Source organism: Euleptes europaea, chromosome 7 (assembly GCF_029931775.1).
Source record: "Euleptes europaea isolate rEulEur1 chromosome 7, rEulEur1.hap1, whole genome shotgun sequence".
NCBI lineage: Eukaryota > Metazoa > Chordata > Lepidosauria > Squamata > Sphaerodactylidae > Euleptes > Euleptes europaea.
The window spans coordinates 5,735,124-5,758,407 of record NC_079318.1 but is presented as its reverse complement, the minus strand read 5'-3'; the positions used below and the strand labels follow the sequence as shown (position 1 = coordinate 5,758,407).

General features: G+C 45.9%; 1 protein-coding gene across 1 annotated transcript in view; it reads right to left on the bottom strand.

Annotated features, from left to right (window-relative positions):
* Positions 1–23,284, bottom strand: part of PHACTR2 (phosphatase and actin regulator 2) — a 93,975-nt gene that overhangs the window by 70,210 nt on the left and 481 nt on the right. The window lies entirely within an intron of this gene.

Sequence of the window (23,284 nt, the reverse complement as noted above, 5' to 3'; positions counted from 1 at the left end):
CTCTGCTGTGGAACACTCCCCACAGAGACTCATCTGGTGGCTACTCTTTTAAGCTTCAGATGCCATACAAAAATATTTTGTTAATTTTTAAATTAACTTTTGTGGTATTCAGTGGCCTTGCCAAAAACGTTTCAGGGCTGCAACTATCTTATTGCCCTTTTAATTTGCTAAAATTATTTTACTGCTCAACTAATTTTACTTTGGTTTTAATACATTTTGCTGTAGTTGATCCTTGTGTCTTTGCTTCTATTTTAAGCTTGTTGTTGCTGATGCTTTACCGATACAGGTTGAGTATCCCTTGGGACCAGAAGTGTTCCGTATTTTGGGTCTGTCGTATTTTAGAATATTTGCACGTACATAATAAGATATCTTCGGGATGGGACCCAAGTCTAAACACCAAATTCATTTATGTTTTAGATATGTTTTATAAACACTTTATACGTTCGCCTGAATGTAATTTTATACAATATTTTTAATAATTTTTGTACATTGAACCATCAGAAAGCAAATTGCCGTGCTGCTGAGGGCCGGTAATGCCTGCATGTCAGCTCAAAACGTCCGGTTTTTGGATCATTCTGGTTTTTGGATGTCCGTTTAAGGGATACCCAACCTGTAATATTATTTTTATGTACACATTTCATTTCTTTTGTAAGCTGCCTTGGTCATTTTTGTAGAGGTGGCAAATAATGTAAAATAAGTAAATGAATAAATGTTCTTAAGTTGGTGTGTGCTTTATACTTGCTTAATAAATAACACATATCCAGTATGGCAGTTTAGTAACATAAATACATACACAATGTTCTTTTGTTTTGATTACTGAACTACTTCTTCAAATCTGTCTGCAATATCACACACTGAACTCTCTACTTCATTCTCAGCCTAGTTTATGGAATATAACACATATAGTTTATGGAATATAACACATTTCAGGGGACACCAAAGCATTCCTATCCAGAAAAAAGGTCACATAACAGCAGCATTAATTAAAATAACCTCTGCTTCATTTCTTAACATTGTTGTTTGCTGAACAAAAACCACACAGATTTTTCTTCAAATCAGCTTAACACATTATTCAGCTTGATTACTCCATATAATCCAACCTTGCTTGCTCTTCAATGGCAACCATGTTTAAAATGCTCTCTGATTCATGTATATTTTCATTAAAGTGAGTTTAGAGAGTTGTAGGTGGCAAATTGTTTTAAGCAAGTCAATGTATGCTGAATATTCATAAACTCCCTCCCAAAAAGGCACAGTTTTTAAAGATCAGGGACCTGAGTTAGATAGCAGCATATTCCCTTCATACCATCCCAAATTATCAACAATTATAGATTCCTCCTCATAAAATAGGTGCAACTTAATTTTAGACATACCATTTCTGTATCAACACTATGCAGCCTGATCCTGTGTTCTCAGCAAGGTGGGCTGGTGTAACCACAGGTACAATCAAGTAAGTATCCTCAGTCAACACAATAACTGCTCCTTTGAAACTATTAAATATAGGAAATGTGTCGGCCTGTCTATACATTTTAGTTTGCCAGTTTTGCATTTTGTACTATATTTGATTATGAACAGAATAATACATTCAGGTTTTCTGTTTAAGAACAATTGGGACCTTGTCAAAGCAAATGATGGCTTCTTTGCTATACAGCACAGAAAACCAAACCAGTTGCAGAGAGCTTTTATTATCACATTTCAGTAGGGCTGTCAAAAAAAAAAAAATTCAGTACAGTTCGGATTCGGCCGAATTTGACCCTTGTGGGTTCGGTACGTGCCGAAGTCCGAACTCCCCCGCTTCGGATCCCCGGTAATTCGGGGGGATCCGGAGTTCGGGGGAAAATTCGGCCCCAGCGCGCCTTCAGAGGGATTCCCTGAAGGCGCGCGGGGGCCCTTTAAACTGATCTGAGCCTCCCAGCTGGGAGGCGCAGGTCAGTTTAAAGGGCAGCCCGCGCCTCTACAGCGGAGCCTGCTGAAGGAGGGCGGGCTGTCATTTAAACTCATCTGTGCCTCCCGGCCGGGAGGCACAAATGAGTTTAAAGGGCAGCCCGCCCCCCTTCAGCGGGCTCCGCTGGAGAGGCTCGGGCTGCCCTTTAAACTCATCTGAGCCTCCCAGCTGGGAGGCGCAGGTCAGTTTAAAGGGCAGCCCGCGCCTCTCCAGCGGAGCCCGCTGAAGGGGGGCGGGCTGCCCTTTAAACTGACCTGCGCCTCCCAGCTGGGAGGCTCAGATCAGTTTAAAGGGCAGCCTGCGCCTTTCAGCGGGCTCCCCTGAAGGTGGGCCGAATTTGCGGAATTTATTCGCGAACTCCCGAACTCGCTGAATTCGGCCCCCCCGGTTGCCCGCCAGTTTTGAGTTCGGATCCGTCCGAACAGAAAATCACTGAATCAGGGGAAATTCGGTTGATTTTCAGTTCGGACCGAACCAAATTGACAGCCCTACATTTCAGAGCAAACGACTGTTTCATTTACTGTTTCCTGCCCACTGCAAAGGAAGGGGAGTGACAAGTAGTTTGGGAAAAATCTACTCGGTGCTTCTTTTTCTTTTAACTCCTTTACCTAACACATAGACTGATCGCAAAGAGAAAAACCAGTATCATAAGTTGTAAAAGAGATTCTGCCCTAATTTAAAATGCTTAAAAATAACAGGGCCATATAGAAACAATAATTCCAGCACTGACATCAGAAACTGCAATTGCAAAAATCAAGATTATAAAAGGGTTTAATTTATACCAATTTAAGGTCATTAATTTTATATGATGTGCTTTTAATTTTTTTTTTGGGAATGTAGCCAAGGAACAACTACACAAACTCTCTTCCCTTCCCTCCCCCACCCCAGCTGTCAGCACATCACAGTCCCTTTCAGCTTTCTCCCCATTGCAGAAACTGCTAGATAAGAGATTTGTTGTCTTTATTAGGATTTCACGTATATCACTATTTTTGAAGTTATGGAGTTTTAATGTGCAAATTCAGCTTACTTATCTTTCCATTCTGCCGCATATAAATGAAGAGTGTTTCCCTTATGAAGGGTGGTTCAGATAAGCAAATGATCAAACTAGCCATGGTAAAACAATGTATTCAAGCATAAATCTGCCCAAATCACATAGAAAACAAGGTGGTGGTCGTGATCTAAACCGGGGTTTAAACGGCAGGCATCTTTTAAGGAGGGATGAGATTAGGGATTTGCTACTTTATTTTTGGTTTTTAACAGAAAATAGTTTTAACTATTATTGTAAGCAGCCTTGAACCACAAGGAAAGACAATATATAAATGTTTTGATAAATATTTAAAGAACAAAAGGGACATGTGTGAAGAATATGAAATCCTCCCCTGGTTGGTGCTTGCTTGTCTTTCCTTTCCCTTTTATTTCAGGCTTATCTGACCAGAGGTCTTGAGCACAATGTGCATGGGATAAAATACTTTTAACATTATAAATTATTAAAATTTACAACTGAAGTGACTTTAAATTTTTAAAATGCTTGAAAGACATTAAAATCAAAATCACAATAACCAAAAATTGAGTTACTTTACAAGCATAACAAGTAACTACAATACCGTATATACTCGCGTATAAGCCGAATTTTTCAGCCCAAAAAAAGGGCTGAAAAAGCTGGCCTCGGCTTATACGCGGGTTAATACGGTAGAGGAGGGAGGGGGGAGGAGGGAGAGGAGGGAGGGGGGAACTTACCGCCGCCATCACCGCCGGGCCCGCGTGGCTTCCCCCGGCCAGGAGCCGGGGGGGCCTCCTGCAGCCACGGGAAGGCTGCGCCGCCGGGCACGCCCGGCTCCCTCCGCCCAGGATGGGCCTGGGGGAGCCTCCTGCGGCCGCCGGAAGGCCGCGCCGCCACTGCTGCCGGGTGCGCCCGGCTCCCTCCGCCCAGGACCGGCCTGGGGGAGTCTCCTGCGGGGGGCCCGCCGCCGCCTTCGCCGGGCCTGGAGTGAAGGTAAGCCTGCTGGGGGGGAGGGGTTATAAGCCGACCCTTGGCTTATACGCAAGTGCCTAATTTTTCCCCATTTTGGGGGAGAAATTAGGCACCTCGGCTTATACGTGGGTCGGCTTATACATGGGTATATACGGTAATAGTAATATCGCTAGTTAACAATAGTTTAACCTTGTCGCTTGCTTGTCTTAGGGCTGCACTTCTCACCTGAAAGGTCATATTGTTCTCAAAAATCAGACACTCTCCATTCTCTTTCTATGTGGCTGAGGAAGCTCAGGATGGCTTAAGCACACAGATCTGATGCCGGCACCTCTAGCTTGGCTTTATGTGACTCAGGCACACAAAAAGAGCACAGCAAAAAGAGGGCCCTGCCCCTAAGCAAAACTGCAGGCCATTTCTCTGAATGTTTAGCACTGGGATGACAGACAAGCACTACGGCACGCCTTATTTGATTAAAATGTAACTTTCTGGCATTAATCTTTTACACACTAAGTTTAATTTGGGATACATGAGCATCTGGAGTCAGATTTGGGGGGGGGTGTCTAAAGACACACTGGAGGAGTAAGGCTGTGAAACAGGCCTAAGTTCAATATGTATAACATTTGCCATTTAACCAGAGCAATGGAAGCTGGGAACACAGACAAAACTGTGCATTTTTTTTTGTGAGTCACAAATTTTGCATTTTTTTTGTGAGTCAATTGTGCATTTTTTTATGAGTCACAAAAACTCTCACTGAACAGTATTAAGAGAAGGTTTCCCCCCTCCACCCTGTCAAGTCACAACTGACTTACCACGACCCTGTAAGCGTTTCAAGGCAAGAGACATTCAGAGGTGGTTTGCCATTGCCTGTCTCCATGTCATGCCCCTGGTATTCCCTGGAGGTCGCCCATCCAAATACTTGCCAGGGTCGAGGTTGAACATGTGTGACTGTCCCAAGGTTACTCAGCAAGGTTCCATGGCGTAAGTAGGGATTTGAACCTGGGTTTCCCAGGTGCTAGTCCAAACCTTAACCACTACACCACACTGGCTCCCATGTGAAGATTACAACTGCTGAAAGAGCACAATTCAAGCTGTAACAATATCTCTCCTTTTCTTTGGGTGCCAAAGTACAGTACTTTAAACACTTACTGATTTCAATAAGCAAATTAAGCACTTTGTAATATCATTGGTTTCAGTGGTGATATGTGTGTGTTTAGCTTTGGCTGAATCATGCCTTGAAGAAAATCAACTTCGAATCGTAGCTGTGGGACACACCCTATGCATAATTACCCTGCATAAGACTGGCAATTCAATCACCTCCTCCCATCTTTATCAACAAAACACACAAATTCTACTAAATTTCCTCTCACTGAACTAAGAAATATTAATTATTAATGCTTTTATATATGTCAGGGTCTAACTGCGCGCATGGTTTCCTCATGTCCTCCCCAGATCTACCACAAGCACTTTCAATCAAACACGTACTATGAGTTTCATGCTCAAAACTCCATTCCCAAACATGCAGGGGTCCAATTTGCATTGAGACCACAGTGTACAGTGAGAAGGGCTTCAGCCTCCCCCCGACCCCATTCATCAGCTGCCTACTATTGTCTGACTCCTAGGATAGAGCCCCAGCTCTCAGCTGTAAAGCAGAGCTCATTACAGACCCTGTAAGAGGCACGCAGAATCCCTGTGGGGCTTGCAACCCATGCTTTGCAAAGGGTTTATAACAGGGGAGTTAGAAGTTCACTGTGGGAGGTCAAGGGAGAGCAGAAGAGAACCCCTCTAGTCAGAGTTTCCTGAGAAAAGACAGACAAGCTCCACATCAGTAAGGAGGGTGATGTGTTGCTGTATCCTTTCTGCTATGGAAATCTGCACAAGTTCAGGTAAACGCCCTATTTCACTCTAAAATACCTTTAAACAACTAACCAGTAATGAAGGCAGAAAGCCAGCAGGGGCTATCCAGTGTTCAGCAAGGAGTGCAACATGTATGATTATCGTATTTTTTGCTCCATAAGACGCACCTGACCATAAGACGCCCCCCCAGCTGGCTGTCGGATCGGGGAACACCGGCTCGTGCCGTCCCGATGCACCCAGCGGGCTCTGTGCAGGCCCGCCCACCTTCCAGCTGGCCGTCGAGGCGGGGAACGCCGGCTCACGCCCTCCCGACATGCCCAGCTCTGTGCGCCCCGCCCGCCTCCCAGCGCGCCGTCCCAACGCACCCAGCTCTGTGCGCCCCGCCCGCCTCCCAGCTGGCCGTCAGGGCAGGGAACGCCAGCTCGTGTCGTTCCAGCGAGCCCAGCCAGCTCTGTGCGCCCCGCCCTCCTCCCAGCTGGCCGTTGGGGCGGGGAACGCCGGCTCGCGTTGTTTCGGCGTGCCCAGTGGCTGGCGGGAGGGGAGGGGGTCCCTCCACTAGGCTCTGGGAGTCCCGAATGGACCAGGCTAGGGTCCATAAGACGCACATTCACTTCATAAGACGCACAGACATTTCCCCTCACTTTTGAGGAGGAAAAAAGTGCATCTTATGGAGCGAAAAATACGGTATCTACCCACTGGGTGGAAATCGTGGGCGTGTGCTTGATGCATGGAGCTCTTGGATCGCAGGGAGCAGGTTCATAGAATCTTAGAGCTGGAAGGGACCACCAGGGTCATCTAGTCCAACCCCCTGCAAAATGCAGGAAATTCACAACTACCTCCCCCTCACACCCCCAGTGACCCCTACTCCATGCCCAGAAGATGGCCAAGATGCCCTTCCTCTCATCATCTGCTTAAGGTCATAGAATCAGTATTGCTGACAGATGGCCATCTAACCTCTTCTTAAAAACCTCCAGGGAAGGAGAGCTTCCCACCTCGCAAGGAAGCCTGTTCCACTGAGGAACCGCTCTAACTGTTAGAAAATTATTTCTAATATCTAGACAGAAACTCTTGATTTAATTTCAACCCGATGGTTCTGGTCCGACCTTTTGGGGCAACAGAAAACAACTCGGCACCATCCTCCATATTTAGATTTGTTAGGCACTGGGGAACTTTCTGGGAAAAGCAAAACCTGTACAAAAAAGAAAGGCTTCACTTGAACCAAAAGGGCTGCTGGTGATTAATATTAAAAAGGTGCCAGAGCAGCTTTTAAACTAATCCCAGGGGGAAAGCTGACAGTACCTGGGGAGCCTTCAGTTTGGAGCAAGTCAGTCAAAAGGGATGATTGCGTAAACACTCAAGGTAATATTGATAGGTGCATAATAGAATTTGGGACTGAGGGATGGCAAAGGAGGGCCATGTGTGGTGACATAGGGACCAAGAAAGGCGAGGGTTGCTGGAGACAGAAACACAATTTAGGTGTCTATATGCCAATGCTGTAAGGTCCTGAGCCATGATGGGGGAGCTGGAGTGTCAATCCAGTGTGCTGCAGTGGTGAAAAAGGCAAACACGGTGTTGGGATTATCAGGAAAGGGACTGAAAATAAAATGACCAATATTATAACACCCCTGTATAGATCAATGGTGAAGCCTCATTTGGAATACTGAGTACAATTCTGGTCACCATTATCTCAAAAAGGACATGGCAGAGCTGGGAAAAGTACAGAAGAGGGCAACCAAGATGATTAGGAGGTTGGAGCACCTACCCTATGAGGAAAGGCTGAAGAATTTGGGATTTTCACTTTAGAAATGAGACAACTAAGGAATGGACATGATACCAGTTTCAGAGAATGTAGTCATGGCCACAAGCATAGACAGCTTTAAAAGAGCATTAGACAGATTCATGGAGAATAGGCCTATCAGTGGCTACTAGACATGGGAATTAAAGGGAACCTCCATGTTCAGAGGCAGTCAACCTCTGAATCCCAGTGCCAGGAAGCAACATCAAGTGAAGGCCTCTATGCCTTGTTGTTAGCTTTCAGAGGAACTGGCTGGCCACTGTGTGAGAGGATACTGGACTAGATAGACCACTGGTTAACCCCTCCAAAATAATCAGAAGCAGTGCCTGTACCTTTAATAATGAATGCCCTCTCAGTGGCCATTGCTAGGCAACCACAGCAGTATTACCAGCCTTCAAGCCTGGATTTCCGTTAGTAAGTGGTGGAGGAAAGCCCTTTTCAGGGCTATTTTGTTTTTCAGGGAGGACTCATTGGGGCCAGGCTTGCCAGCAACTTCAGGACTGCTTGCTACCACATGTTGTTCATCAGTAGCCGCCTCAAAAAAGCCAGTGAGGTGCAGTGGTTAGAGTGTCCTCTCTACCATGGAAGCTTGCTGGGCAACCTTGGGCCACACACACACTCTCAGCCTAACCTTGTGAGGATAAAATGAAAGAGTAACTTATAAATACAGCCTAAGACTGGGGCAGATAAAATGTTGGTCAATTGGTGAGTGGGAGGGAGACAAGGAAGCTGAGAAAGGCACAGACATACGGGCTGCCAGGCGGAGGAAAAGAGGAAATAGTGTAGGGAGGAGTATATAGGGGAAAGTGAGGTGCCTCCTAGAAGTCCTTGAGGGTTCCCCACTGAGCACTGAGGGTTCCCAGATCAGTGGCCAGCAGCTGGTTCTGTGCAATTGAGCCAGAGTTCTTCATGGGGATAAGCTGCCAGGGAGAGGGAAGGAGGGAAGGCTGAAGACGGGGGGGGGGCACATGGGTGGGGAGGGCAGAAGGAACCAGGAAAAGGGAAGAGGCTATAGGGCCGTGTTGGCGAACCTATAGCACGCGTGCCAGACTTGGCACGCGTAGCCCTCTCTGTGGGCACGCGCCCTGGACTCGCCACCGCCCAGCTGGGCTTTAAACCGCTCCGCGCTGCCTGAGCAGTTCAAAGCCCCCCCTTTCCTGGACTCCCCGCTGGGAAGCGGGGGCTTTGAACCCGCACGCCTCCCCCCCTCTCCCCGGGCTCCGGCGCCTGGTGGGAAAGCACACGGGATCCAAGTGGCCGGCCACTCCTGCGGAGGGAGGGGGGACCCGGCGGGCGGCTGCGATGCGTGCCGGCCAGAGAGGCACCTGAAGGCCGGCCCAGGTGAGCCCCCGCGGGCGGGGGCGGCGGGGGGCTTCCTGGGCAATTGGTGGGGGGCAATCACAGCCCCGTGGCGGTGGCCACAGCCCTGGCCCAGAGAGGCGGGGTCGGGACCCCCCCTGAGGCCGCCTCCTCTGGGTGGAAGCGCTCGCCTGGCGCCGGCTGCTGAGTGGCCTCTGTGGCCCTGCTGGCTCCTCCCGGCGGGGCCCCCCGGGTGCGGAGGCAGGAGGCAGCCCCGCTCCTCCCTCCCTGCAGGGCGGCCGATGGCAGAGCCCCCCCCTGAGCCTTGGGAGCGCTCTCCCCCCAGGAGCCCAGCCGGTGGGGCCAGGAGCGCATGGCAGAAGGGGCCGGCCGGCTGGCGCCGCTTTGGGGCCTCTTCCTCCTCCCGCCAGGAGACGGGCGCCCAGCAGCACCGCACAGGCTGGCCAGGCACGGCTCAACGGCGGCGCCTCCGCTGGGCAGGCAGATGGGCCCTGGGGCAGGCAGTCCCCGCCAGCATCTCCGCTTGAAAGGCACCGGGCAAGGAGGGGACGCGAAAGACCCTTTCCTGCTGGAGACCCTGGGGAGCCGCTGCCGGTCAGAGGAGACGAGACCGACCTGGATGGACCAAGGGTCTGATTCAGTGGCAAGCTGCTTCGTGTGTTCATGTAGAACAGTGGTTCTCAACCTAGGGGTCGGGACCCCCAAGGGGGTCACGAAGTGTTTTCTGGGGGGTCGCCGCCACTGTCCTGGGACAGTCCCCATCCCGGGCTGTCCAGGACTAACCCAGACACCCTGTAACCCTGATCCGTCCGCGAGGGCAGGGAAGACCCCAAGCAGAGAGGTGAGGAACTGGCCAACAGCCAGAAGGAGCCGGGCTGCAGAGACGCGGCGGCGTGCCACCGCACACCAGCTGTAGCCCCGCTTCCCAGCTGAGAGGCGGGCAGGCCAGCCCTGGGCGCGGTCGCACCTGCGCTGGGCGGATGATGCGGCAGGATGTGTGGGAGGCCGAGGAAGCTCCCCTGGCTCAGCCAGTTCAGGTCTCGGAGGAGAAGAGGGCGGTCCCCCTTGAGGCCGCTACAGCCACGTTGTTTTTACTTTTAGCCGCACTCGGGTGGGGCGGGAGCTTCAGCCTGGAATCCAAGTGCGCATGTCTGTAGTGTGGCTTCGCTTTTCTGCGAAGTCATCAGTTCCGCTCTGGCAAGGCCAAGGAGGAGAGAGTCGAGGTGCATGCGCAATTCAGGATTTCCCCCTCGAGCACGCAGGTTCAGTGAGGCGCAGAAGGAGCGGTTACTGGCGGAGGGGAGAAAAAGGCACGAAAAGTCTGAGCGGGATAAGCGGCCCTCGGCTCTTTCCTGGCCCTTTGCTCTCGTGAGGTGATTAAACGGAGCTCCACTTTGAGGGATAACTGAAGTTCTGTGCACAAGCAGTTTCCCAGTCACAAGAGAGGGGGCTTCCACGCGAGAGCCCTGGCTTGCTTGGAAGAGTTTTTGGGGAGAGAGGGGAGGACAAGGAACGCAGTGCATGCTCAGAGGCACTCTTTCCTCCGTGCCAGGAAAGGTTGCCGCGTCACACAGCCACAGCCACTGCGCAACAGGTGGTAGTACCGTTTGCTTGTTTGTTTTAAACTTATACCCTGGACTGCCAAAAAAACAAATGTGTTTTCTTTATCCTATTAAAAATGTCATTTATGCAAATTTATGCAAATTTATGCAAATGTGACGAGGGTCGCAGGTTACTTGGCAATTGTAAAAGGGGGTCGCGACTCGAAAAAGGTTGAGAACCACTGATGTAGAAGCTCCTATCCCCAAACGCTGGTGGGCCTGGCAGGTGCTTCTGGCCTGGCCTGGAGCCCTTTCCAACACCGCTGCCCTCCCCAACTCTCCTTCTGCAGGGAGACCCCCACCCCCCACACACACCAGTGGAGAGCCAGCTCCCCCCTCTTCGGCCATGGCTGGTGGGCAGCAGGAGCTCAAGAGGAGCTGCTCCATCATCCCCTGCTTCCTGCTGGTGAAGATAAGCCCTCGGCCAGGCCCACCCGCTTAGGCCCCCACCCGGCGCCCACGGGGAGGGGGCAGTCAGCAGTGGTCCACAGCCGCTCAGACCAGCGTTTGCAGGGAGCCTGGATTGCTGTGGGGCCCTTGGCAGCAGTTCAAAGCCCCCCCTTTCCTGGACTCTGGGGGCTTTGAACCGCTCCGCGCTGGAGCAGTTCAAAGCCCCCCCCTTCCTGGACTCCCCGCCGCCCAACTGCTCCGTGTTGGCACTTTGCGATAAATAAGTGGGTTTTGGGTTGCAGTTTGGGCACTCGGTCTCTAAAAGGTTCGCCATCACTGCTATAGGGGCTTGCACGAAAGGGAAAAAGGAAATAGCAGGGAAGGAAAAATTAGATTCCCCCACAAATCCTTGTCTGCCCTCCCTTTTGTCCTACATAAGGATGACCCTTAAAATATTATTAGGCTATGTTAGCTTAATTGCTTCAGCATTTCCAGTACTCAGCGGGCAAGTTACATGCTGATGAGATAAAATAGATAGATTTAACAGAATCCAAAAGCATTTAATAGGTTTCTAGATGGATGCAAAAGAAGAGGCACCTATAATTCTCTTTGTTCTCATTTAGTGGATTACCTTCCCACACATAACAGACCATTAATAGAAATGCTAAATTGTGTTACCATTTATGCTAAATGCTTTCAGAAACTCCTATAGATTAATTATATTGAATTCCTGGCAGCTGAATTCTTCGGTACCATGGAAAAATTGCATCTATCACATAAATCTTTCAGGATACTTTAGAATTTGTTCACTTGATAAACCAAAATATACAGCAACATTTTGTATCTCCTCCCTATTCCTGCAATTTTTAGTTCCCTTCACAAACAATTATAAACATGGTATACAGAGTTCGGGAGACAGCTATACAGCCATTTTCTTTATTTAAGGATTTCTTTAGCACAGCTCTGCTCCCAACCTGAGTTCGATCCCAACGGAAGTTGGTTTCAGGTAACTGGCTCAAGGTTGACGCAGCCTTCCATCCTTCTGAGGTAAGTAAAAGTAGTACCCAGCTCGCTGGGGGTAAAGGGAAGATGACTGGGGAAGGCACTGGCAAACCACCCCGCAAACTAAGTCTGCCTAGAAAACGTCAGGATGTGACGTCACCCCATGGGTCAGGAATGACCCGGTGCTTGCGACCTTTACCTTTTTATCTTAGCACATTGACTTTCAGACACATAAGAGGAAGTAAAATATTTAAAACATATAAAGGAAAAATCAGATTGAAAATTACATAATTACAGATTTTAACAACCATATAAACTCAGGGGTAACTACAGTTTCAAAATATGATTTAAAGCAGCCATATTCATAAGTGAACATTATAATTTCCTGATTCTTCAGAACAAACCATGGGTCAGAACAGGGCAGACTGGGCATTATAGCCACTGGGAAAAGTCCTGGTGGGCTCATGGCAGGGACGGTCCCACTTGAGACAAGGAAAGGAGAGTTTTGCCTCACATGCAGCAATCCTGACTCTGGGTGCGTCACCAGCCAGTATTCCCTCCACGAAGAGGGACCCTTTTCCTTGGCCTGTCTCATTCATGAGTGATGCATGAAGGTTCAAAAGGTGTTCTTGGCACTGCTGGTAAAACCACTTTTAGCCTCTGAATTAAGTGAGTCTATATTACAGACAGAATTTCTCTGTCTGCATCATGGCTGAAAACTTTTTGGAATTTTGGATAGTTTAAAACAGAGACACCAAAAACTTCGCCAGCATTACCAACATGTAGTTGCTGGGAATAATAGGGAAAACTCAGGAACACGTGCTAGGTTTTGTAGGTACCAATTAGCAAAAGAAAGTTCAAGATGGAACCCTTAGCTTTTTACATGATACAAATAGTACTATAATAGGACTATAACACATTATATTTTCATACACGAAAAAACAGGGTGAAAAAATTCCATCTGTGAAGATACACCTGTTCTCAACTACCCAAGACAGCCAGCAGGTTCTCAATATTCGCACACACAGTAAAATAGTAACATGCACAATCTTTATACATGAAAGAGTATTTTGTTCTATAGTCATGTACACCCACATTAAGAAAATATTGTTTTCAGCAGCTCCAGCATTGATCCCTTGGCTGGGATCATTAGCATCTTTATAAAGCCAAAATAAAACACATCCCATTAAGAAGAGTATATGTTTTTTCAGAGATTCACAACAGCGGTTTTTGTTTTTTTTTAAATAGAGACTCCATAAAACTGCCAAAAATCCCTTTCCCCTTTGGACATATTTAAGGGCCAAAGGCTGCATGCCTACCTGTTCAGTCCTGCCATCTCAAGAGGTAGTGATTATAGAAGCAGGAGGGCTGCCCACATGATCTTTGAAATATCTGGTGAGTGGGAATAGTCAAAACCAGTAGGAAGAACCGATCAGAATTAGTGGATCTTTCTCACAGGTCAGGAGTGGAACCCATTTTGTATGGGCAAGGAGTGGAATCCAGTATATTTTGGTGGGTCAGAGGGTAAAGTTTAATAGATCAGGCTATGGGGTAAGTGGGAAAAATATAAATCCTGCTGAGACAAAACACTGAATTTGATTGCCTAGGCTCAATACATGTAGTGGCAAACCATGATTTGTCTTTTATGTTATAACTCAACTTGAGCCTCAACTTGAGTATCCTTTCATAATGAGAAACCTTTAACAGGGTATAAATTGGCAACCTGAAACTCTACACCAGTGACCCCACCTTTTTTGGTACAGAGACCCACAAATCCACATTTACTTAGTATGGGGACCCACTTAAAAAACACAGCATGTACAAATCTAGAAAACTGTGAAAGCCTAGGACCAACTTGCAAGGAATTTGTGACCCACAGGTTAGAGAATGTTGCTCTAGACTATCCTGAAGGGTGTGTGTGTAGATATTGGGCTCGGGAACAGTGCCGTCGTGCCGCCTCCTGAGCAGCTTGGAGGCCTGGAGCCAAAGGGGAAAATGCATTTCCCCCCAAAGCCCCATGTAACAGCCCCGTTGTGTTACACAGGGCTGGGGCTCCCTTTTTGCAGGTGTAAATTGGTGCCTGCAAAAGGGAACGTTCCCAAGGTAAAAGGGAGCCCCCCCCCCAATTGGTGCCAGCATGAGCCCTTACCCTGGGGAAGTACTGCTGGGGAGCCTGCACCGGCGTCCAAGTCTCACACTGCTCCCCGGAACCAGTGTTAGTGTTCACTTAGCCAGCGCAGGGGTCATGCTGGCTCCCCACCACCTTCACACACACCCCTCTTCAGGATTGTTCTGCCTGAGAACAAAGCTCGTACCTAGGAAGCCCTGCCGCTGCTTCTCCACTACACATTGAAGGGAAATGGGCTGCTGATGGTATTTTTCAACCCTTTTCTCCACCGCAACTTTCCCCCTGTAACATCCCCTTAAGTCACTTCTTCTCACTTGACACGAAAAGACATGTATCTCGGTTGTGGGGAAAGCAGTAGGACAAAGATGAATTAAGGCTTCTGTCCTGTCCATTGCTTCTCTGAGGCAAACAACCCTCTTCTTTCACTATGTCACAGTGGAAAAAGTAGCAGCTGGGCTTCCCATATCCATGTTTGCTACCAACTGTAGCTCTATCTGAGAAGAGGCCAGTGCGTGTGGTCCCAACAGTTTCTCTGCTTATCCAAAGGGCCCAAAGGGCTGGGAGATGTTACATTAAAAGGCTGTCAAGTAGACCTGCCCCTCTTCTCTCAACCAGTGTTATAAAAAATGTCTCTGAACTGAACCACAAACAGCAGGTCTCACCACCACAGCAATATTGATGGTTGTGGAAGCAGAGGAAAGAGACAGTAAAAAAAAAAAAAAAACCTTAGGTTATACCAGTCTAGAAACAGCTAACCAACCACAGGGATAGTCATACTCTCACCTCTCAAAATGGTCTGCAGGACAAAAATGTCTAGGCAAAAATGAGAGGTGGATTGGTGAAAGGAATGCGAGGCTGGGAACTAGCCACTCGGCATGACTTGAATCCGAGCCTTGTGAAACTGTCTGGTTCACTGAGGCAACAAGGCTGTTACATTGCATATTTTGACTGAAGTAATCAAAGTTACAAGGCTGGCAACAGCTACCTTCATAGCAAAGATTTCTTCACACTACCTTTCATTCAAACCAGCCAGTCAAGTACCTCTTTCCCATCTCCAACCTCTTCTTCTATAGGAGATCCTTGCATTCAATCTTGCACTGGTATTTTTTCCTTTCTAAGCTTGGTCAAAAGCTCTGTCCCTTTTCATTTTAATCTCAAGCCTTTGGGTATATTGTATTCATTCTCCTCCATTTCAGCCTGGACCCTGGAGTCCTGTTCATACAGCCTACAAAGCAACTGAACTCTGGCAAATAGTTGCTCACTACTGGCACATTCCATATACTGAGGAATTTTCCATACAGGGATAGGTGTGTATAGTTCTCCCTGTTGCTACTGTAGTTGCCGATGAAGTGCATCAGCAACAGGGTTTCCCCAAGTTTTCCTTGCCCGAGTCCCCCAGCAGTGGCCCCCTGCTGCTTCAGATTTTGTTAAATTGGCAATATTGTTATAATATTGTAACAATCTGTGTATCCGGTTCTCTGTATTCCCAGCTTTCATTTAGAAAAAAAAAAAGTCTCTAGCCCCATTAGTTGCAGAAAGATGCCTTTCCCTTTATATCTCTGCAACAAAAGGGGGTGGACTTTCAATGAAAGCTGGAAATTCACAGAACTTGTTACATATACTGTTATAATAATCAACTGCCCATTTTAAAAAGCCCCTGGTGGCAGGGGGAGGAAATGGCCACTGTGACGACTTGGGCAAAGAAAATGGCTGCTGTGTATGTGGGCGCAGGAAAATCCTAACTTCCCCACTCACACAACAGTGCTGTGATCTCTCCCAAAACTTTACAGCAAAGCAGGTTAAGGAAAGTTTGCAGAAAAGCCAGGGAACCCCTGGGAGGTGCATAAATGTACCACGACGCTATGGGAAAGCAGGAGAAAAAACATGCTTCCCAACATATCACCCCCGGGGCAAACAACCTGTGTGGAAATGGTAAGAAAGATTTCAAACTCAGCAGTAAGGCCAATGAAGGATAAGACTTGGCTAAAGTGGCAGGGTCAGTCAGATAGCTCATGTTCATTCATTTAGTGACTTTATTTGTAGCCCACATTTCTCACTGAGACTCAAGATCAGTAGCAAACAACCCTATGCATGTGTTCATTAGTGGTGTTTATGGGCATAAACTCCTGTCTGTGTCATTATATGTACTGTAAACTGCTGGAGTGCTTTGTCAAAGGGAGCCATCCTGAGGAGGTCTACTATTATTCAATGGGACTTACTCCCAGGAAAGTGTTCTTAGGATAACAACCTATCCTGGATTCTCCCATGGTTTGTAAACACCACATAGATAAGATTTTTCACTGGAATAGTTTCTGTAGGTAAAGTAGTGTGCAGTTTTCAGTTACAATGAGCTGTTTACCAGAACCAGACCCATGTCCCAACAGCTCAGAAGTACACGTAATCCTTTGTCCATAAACCGATTCAATCCTCTACGACCCAGCCTTTACAATCCTCGTTACTAGCTATCCTGAATGACTGAAATTTGGGAGGAAGTGGAATATAAAAGGATTTGCAATATGGACTGTAACCCCACACAGCTTGTGTATTCAAGTTTACTTTTTATGGCAAGGTTGCCTCATAACACTCTTTGTCTGCAATGCTGAACGCTCTGGCGAAGTGGTTGATGGGCAAGTTTTTTCCAGATTTTTGTGCCCTGTGTGGGTGTGGGTGTCACTGTCATCCACTAAGACATCTTCCTGGGCTGCCAGACACTCTCCTTGACCCCATTCTGTGATGTGCACAGAAATGTCACCATTTTTATCTGTGAACCACTAAAAGATATGCTATTATCCATACAGAAGTCATATATGAGATATCCACTTGTTCACTGGTACTTATTCTTAAACCATTTCAATAGACACTTTCTAGCTGCTCCAAAAATATTATTCTTTTACAGGCTACCTTTGCAGCTTATCTGTAAGTAGCTGCTAGTGACACGGTTGCCTGGTCAGCACAAGACCGATTTCCTGTGTGTGCACATAGGAAAAATGCCTTTGCTGTGTTCATAAACAGGAAGTCCCCAACCCTAGGAGAACTAAAACTGAACTGGCTGAGAAGCAAACTAACTTTTGACCTAAGATAATGCCTTCATTGACTGCCAAATGAAACAAACAGCAGGAGTCTATGGAGTAATAACCATTTGGCTGCAGCAGAGAGGAAACAGATTTTTAGTTCCATCTTCTTGACGCTAGAAAATGCCCTAACAAAACAGAAAGTATTGGTTACCAAATAACAAACACCAATGAACCCAAACATTACTGTGTCAACAATTGCTATGTAGCTTTGCTCTTTTTGTGACCACAAAAGGTGCTTTGGATCTAAGTAAATGAGAAAAGCTTTTACGTGTAATTGGCAGCTGGACAAAAGAAGAAATAAACGTTATGTGACGAGTCAGCTTTCTGTTTTTGATTTACCTTGAATTAGTATCCCCCGTTATACTGGAAACTCAAAAGAGCTTACAGAGAATCACCATTGCCAAATCACACAAAAATGCAATTCAGGTTGCTTTGACATGGATGTTTTTGCTTCAGCTGTGCATCTAGCTGGAGAATTCACACGATGTTGGCTCCTAATCACCCACTTTCCATATTTTCTCCTGCTTCACTGCAAGCTTTCCCCAAACTGGTCTGATACAAACTTTTGGAAAACACTGCAGTCAAGTGCCTTTGCATGCTGCGTGGACGCATTTTTTGCAAGCCCCAACCATATTGGTGCCATTTTTCTTGGCTCAGTCCCCTGTACAACCAGAGAGCTTTCCCCAGGCTTTTCTAAAATGACAATTGCCAATTTTAAGCTTTACCAATATGTCAATTAGTTTATAAATTAAATTTATAGCTTGATAACTGACATATTGATGTAGCTTAATGGTATGTCTGTTTTCATTTTTAAAAGCTCAATATAGCTTTCCTTTGCCATGGGGGGTGGCAGCTGCAGGAGGCTCGGGCAAGAAAAATACAAGGAAAAGTGCTCTGTTGCTACTGTGCCTCTTCATAAGGAACGTGAAAAATCATTGCTGCGTAGACACAATTCCACAGTGTCTTAAACATTTTATGGGAATTTAGGGAAGTCCTGCCTTAAGAACCAGCATGGTGTAGTGTTCAAATATTGGACTGCAATTGAGGAGATCCAGATTCAAATCATCACTTTGCAAAAACAAAATACTAAAGTACAAGAAGGGCTATCCAAAATAGGGGTGTGTTGTAAACTATAAATTGAAAACAAACATCTAAATCCATAATATGAGGAAAATGTATACCAAGCTTACAATTATAATGTTCACTATACTAAAAAAAGAGAAAATTGACTATAAATGTATAACGCATCAAGTATGCTAAAGGAGTTAATGCACATGACAAGCAGATTGCCAGCCAAACTCCATTTTAAGTGAATCTTCATCAGAATGCACAGTTTTGCCCACATACAAAAAACATGGCCATGAGCAGGTCAAAATACAAATGACCACAGTAGAACTATAATTGGGAAAATGCCTCAATTCAAAAGATCCCCCAGTCACAGGGTACACAAAAGTATTGAGTTGAATTCCCTGGGAGCAATATATGTTCTTGTACTTTTGTGTTTCATTTTTTCATTCCTTAGGATAAGAAACAATATACTCACCCAAAAGCCTGTGGGAATAAACATTTGCCTGACACTGGAGACACAACAAATATGGAACAAGGTGAAGCCAACATTGGGGCACCACAACCAAAAGGCTACTGTCCTTAGCTACGCTCTGGAAAAGGAAGGAGATGCCGATCTCAAAGGGTGGGGATGATTATACGGAAGAGGATCACTCCAAACTATTATGGCTTTAAAGATACAAAAGGACTTTGAATTTGGTCTGGACACAAACAAGAAGCCAACGCAGCAGTTGTGCCAGACATGATCACTGTAGTTGAAACCAGTCAACAATGTTGACATAGCCCTGGACCAACTGCAGTTTCAAAGTCAATGTCACATAAAGCATATTACAGCAATCCAATATGGATATGATCAAAAAATGGATAATCATGACCAAATCCTGACTCTTAGGAAAGAGCTGCAGCTGATTAAGAGCATTGGTACCACAAAGGAAATCTGTGTCCAAATCTGAAGATTCTCAAGATGCTACTCCTTCAGAGAAAACACAATCCTACCCAGAACAGGCTAATACCTCAATTGGCACCATTACTAGCCAACAGCACCCCCATTTTACCTGGAGTTGGATTACAGCACTGAATCCGCATCAACGCCCCCCCCCCCAGCTGCGTAGTTTGGCCCTTTATGATCTTAAAACATGGGATTGCATAAACAGGAGAGAGTGCATGTTGAGAGTATGTCCAGTATGACTACACAAGAGTAAACGTAGGAAAGAAAGCGTTGTAAAAGTTATATTTGGCTGGACTAGCCACATCCTCACAGATTTATATATGTAGCATAATGGACAGAATGCCACCCTAGGATCCGGGAGACTTGCATTCTAACCTCCAGTCAGCCATGAAGGTCATGGGTGACCTGCAGGTAGTCTCACTTACTCAGCCTAGCTTACCTCACAGAGATTTTGTGAACATAAGCAAGAGCTTGTCCATAGTTAGCGTGTCCATAGTTAGACCTCCTTAAAAAAAAAAAAACCTCTATCGCCCCACCTCTCCCTAAAAACTGTCACTGCATTTAACAATGAACATGTTTCCTCTTCACAGTCAGATCTTAGGTCCCTGAAATGTAATCTGCAATTAATACAGTTCTACACCCATATGTCTGATCCTTGTGGCTCTGCACGGAAACCCAGGTATTTTCACAGGAGGATCTAATTATAGAACCTCAACCACTGGCATGTTTGGAAAAGGATCACCAAGCAAGTTCTGTGTTCACTCAGAAAGCTGTTTTTGCTTGGCCATCTCTAAATATCTTAATCGAATATTGACACTTCCACCTTAAAAAAAAATCTGCTCCCCCAGCTGCAAGAGATAAATGTTAACTTCAGCCATCTAAATTGCAGTAGGTATCAGAAACACCAAAAAACTTTAGCCAGCTAGAACACCAAATTCAAGTTTGCTGGAGCAGACTTTAACCAAGAACAATTTGTTAGCCTAATGGTGTAACGAATGCTGCCATTTAGATAATATTTGAAATATACTTGCTAGAGAGATAGCAGTATGTCACAAGTACCTTTTTAGATGGGTGAACAGCATGGGTTGCAGGCAGAACTCTGTGAAAGGTAAGTGGAGCAGGCCAATGGGCCACCAAATCTGCAAAAGATGTCTTCAGTCTCTCTCTCTTAACTAAGGATGCCAGGTATTAAGTACAAGGCCCTGAATATTGAAAATATACACCTTTTCAAAGGGCAATGATGCCACGCTGCACATGCTTGAAAACACCTCTTTACCTTCCATATATCTGCCACGTTTGTGAAAGTCTCGAAAAGAGAGATTCATGCTTCCCCAACAGAAACTGAACCCATCCTTAAGGAATGTTTTTAGGACCTTAGATCTGAATAGTCTAGAAGGTGTCTAGCACCTAATCTTCCTCTGGTGTGAGTTTCGGAAGCTTTAATTCACTTGAAGAGACATTTTCTGCAAGCTTATTAGCTTCGACTTAGGACTTCAGTTGCTGGGAAGTAAACAGTTAGCTTGATCATTTTCACCAAATTTAGTTTTTTAGGATGAAACTGCTCGTAACAAAAGCAAAATTGTAAATTACGGCTACATCTACATGAAGGTTTTGGTCAGAGGAGGCTTTTTTTTAAGAGAAAGCTTTCAAAAAGCATCCACACAATATTGCCCCCTAATCACCCACTAAACACACCCTTCCCCCCCATGACTAGAAGGCTTTTTTAAAAAATTAGCAACTGGCATATTGTGTGTGTGGGGGGGAACTGTAGAGGGCTGAGGCAAGGAAAGTGCAGAGGAAACTGCCATGTGAATATTTCATTGCAAGACCCAGGGGGATACCGCACTTTGTATTCCCAGCGATGTATTAAGAGTTTGAAAATGTTGTAAAAAACATCGCTTTAAAAGGGTTTTTGGATACCACGGCTTATAAATGGTTGGAAGACGTCTTCACAGCTAAAGGGGTCAAACAAAGTGCGAACAGTATTTTTTATAACATTTTCAAACTCTTAATACATCGCTGGGAATACAAGTGCGGTAACAGCCCCAGAATCATTTCGTTGTGGTGGAAGCAGTCTAGGTAGGTAACTGGTGCCTTTCTGAATCAACTACAGACCCTCAGGAGTACTCCTCAATCTCGACCTGCCAACTGCCGGTCCTGCTCCCTGAGTTTCTTGAACCAAAGATCAAAAGCTGAGTATACTGCTAATCATCATCTCACTGAAGCACTCCAGTTTCCCTCCTTCCTGCCTAGTTTCCTTGGAAGCTACTTGGGGAGGAAGAGAAATCCTGATCAGACAGCACAAGAAGGAATCTCTGTCACTGTGGCGTATCCATCCTATTCCCTCCACCTTTCTTCCAGAGAAGCTGGTGTGCAGATAGGTTGGACCAGTAGGGTGGGCAAATGCGGGGAGAAATCCTCCTCTTGTTCTGGTCTTACTGTCATTCCCTTGCTGCTCCCCATTTAAAAAGGTAAAGGTCCCCTGTGCAAGCACCAGGTCAATCTTGACCCATTGGGTGACGTCACATCTCAATATTTTCTAGGCAGACTTTGTTTACGGGGTGGTTTGCCAGTGCCTTCCCCAGTCATCTTCCCTTTACCCCCAGCAAGCTGGGTACTCATTTTACCGACCTCGGAAGGATGGAAGGCTGAGTCAACCTTGAGCCGTTTACCTGAAACCAACTTCCATAGGGATCGAACTCAGGTCGTGAGCAGAGTTTTGGACTGCAATACTGCCGTTTACCACTTTGCGCCACGGGGCTCTTAGGAAGCCCAAAGTGATGGAATAGAGACTGCTCAAATTGGTCACAACTACAAACAGTACATAATTATTATGTATAAACACACCTCAAGCCCCCAAGCATTGTATAATGACCAACACCACACAGCATCACAAAATTCCCATCATCACAAGAAAGTTTTATTTATAGTTTCTAGTCTTCTGTGGTTACAACAGACTTCTGCTTTAGGCACACCCAAAGGCATTTTAATTTTTGTTTAAAATAGCAATTCCCCAAACCAAGCCACAAGACAAACCAATCCCTAGTTTCAAAGGCAGTTTGCCATGTGGCTCAGGGGCATACTGTTCTAAGAAGAAAAGTAAAGAACCACTAGGCATATGGAGCTAGATTGAGTAATATAAATCTTGAGTGGTGTAATCAAACATTTGGAGTTGTTTGACATGACAAAAGCAGAGGAAACAGGAAGCACAAGTGTATTACACTTCCTGTTCATCCATACCTTAGTACACACACACATACACCATATACTGGCTAAGGATGGACATTTCATGTATCTGATGAAGTAAACTCTGACTTGCAAAGGTTTATGGTGGAGTAACTTTTGTTACACTTTAAAGGTGCTTCTGGACTCCTGTTGTGGCAGATTAACAGAGGAGCCCAACTGTTTAGAATGGCACTAGAGGTTTACAGACGCTGAAGGACTTTGCTGACTTACTCTACTTAGGATGATACTGTCACATAGCTGTCCCTCTTAACCGTCACACCATCATCCTCTCTGAGGCCGAGTTGATACAAGGGCTATCTAGATATGTTCTGGGCAAAGGAGTTAAAATGAGCACTGTGATTTTAATAGATATTTTGATTTTCTAGTATTTGGATAGGATATGCACTTTCCATAGTAGGCATTAGCTAACCTGGTGTTAATGCAAGACAAGAACCTTTAACATTTCAAAATATCATACAATGTACAGTAATTGTAATTATACATTTTAAATAAAATAAAAATGTCAAAAATCAATTTATTTAAAAATTCCCAAAATTAAATAAACTAACAAATCCTTTCGTTTTTACCATTTTCATTTTAGAATACCTGACTGTAGAGGAAAGGGAAAGAGTTAAACAATGCATTGCAGGATTATTAGTGACCAACGGCATTTAAAAAAAAAATTCACAGGCGCGACGCGTTCAACAAAATCATTTCAGAGCCAGAATCTGCCTGCCTCATTTTGTGCCGTCAGAGGAAGGGGACTTGTGGAAAAGCAGATGTGCATTCAGTAAGCCTGCACCAGCAACGCAAACACAGGAGAGGAAAACACGCTCGTGTTCAGTAACAAAATAAGAGCTTGTAAAAGGAGAAGTTGGGCGTAGACTGCGACGCTACACAGGCAACAAATCTCAGGAACAAAGCATGGGGGTGTTTTGGTTTTTTCCCACTTCTCAAGCGGCCCTTG